This window comes from Triticum aestivum, chromosome 1B (assembly GCF_018294505.1).
Source record: "Triticum aestivum cultivar Chinese Spring chromosome 1B, IWGSC CS RefSeq v2.1, whole genome shotgun sequence".
NCBI lineage: Eukaryota > Viridiplantae > Streptophyta > Magnoliopsida > Poales > Poaceae > Triticum > Triticum aestivum.
Genome location: NC_057795.1, coordinates 63,667,620 through 63,673,438, shown reverse-complemented (window position 1 = coordinate 63,673,438; position 5,819 = coordinate 63,667,620).

Genomic DNA, 5,819 nt, shown 5'->3' with positions numbered 1-5,819 from the left:
ATGCTTGCTAGAGTTTCAATCATAAGTGCATATGATCCAAGTAGAGAAAGTATGTTAGCTCATGCCTCTCCCTCATATAAAATTACAAGAATGATTACCGGTACTCGTTATTGATTGCCTAGGGACAAATGAATTTCTTGTTGACAAAAGCTATCTGCTTTTATTACCTTGCAATTATTCGTAGTTTTATTCTCGCAAAGTACTCGTAGTTTTATTCTTGCAAAATAGTTTCATTCTTGTTTTAGGTAAAGCAAACGTCAAATGTGCGTAGAGTTGTATCAGTGGTCGATATAACTTGAGGGAATATTTGTTCTGCCTTTAGCTCCTCGTTGGGTTCGACACTCTTAGTTATCGAAGAAGGCTACAAACGACCCCCTATACTTTTGGGTTATCAAGACGTTTTTCTGGCGCCGTTGCCAGGGAGAAATAGCGTGGGGTGAATATTCTCGTGTATGCTTGTTTGCTTTATCACTAAGTAGTTTTTATTTTCTGCTCTAAGTTGTTTTCTATCTTGAGTTATGGATATGGAACACGAAACACCAAAAAAAATAGTTGTACTTGCTACTCATGGAGATGGGGAACCTCCTAAAACCCTCAATGATTGTTATGTGAAAAATATTATGCACTACTTTGATGATCCTGAGAAAACCCCATTCAACTTGATAATGGGAGTAACTTGGATCAACATGAATACTTTAGGGATTATCGCTTGACTCATAAAGGGAAATTGTTATGGGATCAAATTTATATGTTGCATTGGTATGCTAGGCAATTATGCTTGAGATATGATTATACTTATTGCTCTAGGATGAACACTCCACATCTTCCCTTTTCATGCAAATTTAATGATAATGTAACCTTGGCTTCTTATGCTAATGGTATATATGGTTAATATGATATGGAACGAATAGAAGAATTTGTTGCTTTTAAGGGTGCTTATGAAAATGAATCTTTGTTTGAAAAGTTTGAAGATTTTGATGATTTAGTTTATAGACCTGAAAATTTTGCTATCCTTAAATATTGCTATGATAACTATAAATACAATTCCGATATTGATGCGTTTATTGAGAAAGTCTTCGCTATCCAAGAAGAGACTAATATTTTGCAGGAGTCTATGGAAGAAGGAATTGATGAAACTGTGAGCTCATTGGATGAAAAAGATGATGAGGAGAGCGAAGAACAAAAGGAGGAAGAGCGGATTGATCACCCGTGCCCACCTTCTAATGAGAGTAACTCTTCAACTCATACATTGTTTAATTTCCCTTTGTTCTTACTGAAGGATGAATGTTAGGATAATTGTTATGATCCCGTTGATTCTTTTGAAATATCCCTTTTTGATGAACTTGATGATTGTGGCCATGATGCCAATATGAATTATGCTTATGGAGATGAATTTGCTATTGTTCCTTATGTTAAACATGAAATTGTTGCTATTGCACCCACACATGATAGTCCTATTATCTTTTTGAATTCTCCAAACTACACTATATCGGAGAAGTTTGTTCTTATTAAGGATTATATTGATGGGTTGCCTTTTACCGTTGCACATGATGATTTTGATGAATATAATATGCATATGCTTGCTTCTCCTACTTGCAATTATTATGAGAGAGGAACTACATCTTCACCTCTCTATGTTTCCCACACGAAAAAATTGCTAGAAACTACTTATACTATGTATTGGCCTTTACTTGATGTGCATGAATTGTTCTTGTATGACATGCCGATGCATAGGAAGAGAGTTAGACTTCGTCATTGCATGATATATGTTGCTTTGTGCTCACTACTACATGCCAAATCATTTTTAATTAAAATTGTCTTTGATATACCTTGGGATCCGGGCGGATTCATTACTTGAGCACTTTATGCCAAGCTTAATGGCTTTAAAGAAAGCGATGCCAGGGAGACAACCCGGAAGTTTTAGAGACTCATTTATTTCTGTTGAGTGCTTTTATATAGTTTAAAAACAAAAAAATATAGAGGGGAACTTAAAACTTCACAAAAATAAAAGTGAAAGTGAGATAGACGAGCACCGTGGAAGCGGGAGCATGCCTTGAGCTTTGTTCATGCCCATGGAAACTTTGTGAATCTTGAATTGCAGAAACTTTTCAAAAAAAAATTATCCCCTTGTACAATTCCATTGTATTATAAAAATAATGTGCCAGGATTTTCCTTTAGGATGAGTAGATTGCTTGTTAGTATGTGCAGTGCAAAAACAGAAACTTTGGTTGTAGTGCGCGATTTTACATTTTTTTTTACTAGAACGACAAAAGATTGTGAAACTTTTTGCAAAGTCTTTCTATACAAATTGTTTATTTTGTCATAATTTTTTCAGAATTTTTGGAGTACCAGAAGTATGGTGAATGTTCAGATTTCTACAGACTGTCCTGTTTAAGACAAGTTCTTTGATGCATTGTTTTGCTTGTTTTGATGAAACTATCGATTTTTATTGGTGGTATGAGCCATGGAAAAGTTATATTGCGATAGCTACAATGCCAAAACAAAATATGAATTGGTTTGCAACAGTATTTAGAGTAGTGATTTGCTTTATTATACTAACGGATCTTGCCGAGCTTTCTGTTGAGTTTTGTGTGGACGAAGTGATCAAAGATCAAGGAGGTCTCGATATGAGGAGAAGGAGGAGAGGCAAGAGCTCAAGCTTGGGGATGCCCAAGGCACCCCAAGTAAATATTCAAGGATACTCAAGCGTCTAGGCTTGGGGATGCCTCGGAAGGCATCCCATCTTTCTTCAACAAGTATCAGTATGTTTTCGTCTTCGTTTTGTTCGTGTGATATGTGCAAATCTTGGAGCGTCTTTTGCATTTAGTTTTCACTTTTCTTTTATGCACCATCCTGGTATTAGATAGTCCATGGTTGATTTATAGAATGCTCATTACACTTCACTTATATATTTTGAGTATGTCTTTATAGAATACTTCATGTGCTTTACTTACATCATTTGAAGCTTGGATTTGCCTGTTTCTCTTCACATAGAAAATCGATGTTCATAGAATGCTCTTTTGCTTCACTTATATTTATTAAATGATCTTTTGTAGAAAGAATTAAACTCTCATGCTTCACTTATATCTATTTAGAGAGTTAATAGGAATTGGTCAATTGCATGGTTAGTCATAAAATCCTACATAGAACTTGTGGATCACTGAATATGATATGTTTGATTCCTTGCAAAAGTTTTGCGATATAGAGATGATAATATGTGGGAGGTACTAGCGGATGATCGTGTTTAGTAAGATATTGGTGTTAAGGTTTGTGATTCCCGAAGCATGCACGCATAGTCTCTCAGTATATCATGAAGTTGGAGCATAATTTATCCTTGATTGTCTATCTTTGTGTGAAGGTCGGGGGCGCGCGATGGTTAACTCCTACCAACCTCCCCCCTAGGAGCATGCGTAGTATTACTTTGCTTCGAGGGCTAATAAACTTGTGCAATATGTGAGTTCTTTATGGCTAATGTGAGTCCATGGATTATACACACTCTTACATTTCCGCAATTTGCTAGCCTCTACGGTACCGTGCATTGCCCTTTCTCACCTCGAGACGTGGTGCAAACTTTGCCGGTGCATCCAAACCCCGTGATATGATACACTCTATCACACATAAGCCTTATTATATCTTCCTCAAAACAGCCACCATACCTACCTATTATGACTTTTCCATGGCCATTCCGAGATATATTGACATGCAACTTCCACCGCTTCCGTTTGATGACTTGAGCATTCATTGTCATATTGCTTTGCATGATCATATAGCTGACATAGTAGTTGTGGCTCAGCCACCGTTCATCATTTTTCATAAATGTTATGCTAGATCATTGCACATCCTAGTACATTGCCAGAGGCATTCATATAGAGTCATACTTTGTCATAGGTATCGAGTTGTAATTTTTATTTATTTTGAGTTATAAGTAAATAGAAGTGTGATGATCATCATTATTCATTTTTAGAGTAGTGCCCAGTGAGCAAAGGATGATGGAGACTATGATTCCCCCACAAGTCGGGATGAGACTCGGACAATGAGAGAAAAAAAGAAAAAAAGAAAAAATAAAAAAAAGAAAGAAAAAAAGAAAAAAAAGAAAGAAAAAGAGAGAAGGGGCATTGTTATTATCTTTTACCACACTTGTGCTTCAAAGTAGCACCATGTTTTTCATATGGAGTCTCCTATGTTGTCACTTTCATGTATTAGTGGGAATTTTTCATTATAGGATTAGATGCACACCCACTTAGTTTTCATGATGAGCTTTCATACACTTATAGCTCTTAGTGCATTCGTTGCATGGCAATCCCTACTCCTCGCATTGATATCAATTGATGGGCATCTCCATAGCCCGTTGGTTAGCCGTGTCGATGTGAGACTTTCTTACTTTTTTGTCTTCTTTATATTTACCCCTATCATCATACTCTATTTCACCCGTAGTGCTATATCCATAGCTCGCGCTCATGTATTGCGTGAGGGTTGACAAAGCTGAAGTGCGTTCAAAAGTATGAACCAATTGCTTGGATAACACCATGGTAGTACATGATTTATAGTTTGTGTTAAGAAGACAGAGCATGATAAGACTATATGATTTTGTAGGGCTATCTTTCTTTAGCGTTGATATTCTGAAAGACATGATTGTTTATTGGGATGCCTGAGTATTGATGTCTTTATGTCAAATTATAGACTATTGCTTTGAATCACTTATGTCTTAATATTCATGCCATGACTAGACATATGATCAAGTTTATGTTAGGTAGCATTTCACATCAAAAATTATCTTTTTATCATTTACCTACTCGAGGACAAGCGCGAATTAAGCTTGGGGATGCTGATACGTCTCTGTCGTACCTATAATTTCTGATTGTTTCATGCCAACGTTATACAACTTGCACATACTTTTGGCAACTTTTTATATGATTTATTGGACTAACCTATTGATCCAGTGCCCAGTACCAGTTCATGTTTTTTGCATGTTTTTTGTATCGCAGAAAATCCATATCAAACGAAGTCCAAACGCGATAAAAATCTACAGAGAATTATTTTGGAATTTATGTGATTTTTAGGAGGTGGAATCAACACAAACAGAGGCCCACAGTGAGCACAACCCACCGGGGCGTGCCTGGGGGCCCAGGCGCGCCTTGGTGTATCGTGCCCTCCTCGAGCGTCGGTTGGAGCCCTTCTTCTGGTGCAAGAAAGATAATTTATGGGAAAAAACGTGTAGAAATTTCAGCGCAATCGGAGTTACGGATCTCTGGGAATTTAAGAAACCGTGAAGGGCCAGATCTGGAGAGATCGTCAACACCAACTCTCTCCCCTCTATGCAGATGTGTAACACCCCTTCTCCTCGCTGTAACCTCTACTTAAACATGGTGCTCAACTCCATATATTATTTCCCAATGATATATGGTTATCCTATGATGTTTGAGTAGATCTGTTTTGTCCTATGGGTTAATCGTGGTCTTGGTTGGTATGATTGTGTATTTTATTTTTGGTGATGTGCTATGGTGCCCTCCATCTCGCGCAAATGTGAGTGGCCCCTGTTGTAGGGTGTTGCAATATGTTCATGGTTTGCTCAGTGTTGCGGGGGATGACAACAACCTAAACGTGGATAAGTGGGTCATGGCGTATGGGAGTAAAGAGGACTTGATACTTAATGCTATGGTTGGGTTTCACGACCTTAATGATCTTTAGTAGTTGCGGATGCTTGCTAGAGTTCCAATCATAAGTGCATATGATCCAAGTAGAGAAAGTATGTTAGGTCATGCCTCTCCCTCATATAAAATTACAAGAATGATTACCAGTACTCGTTATTGATTGCCTAG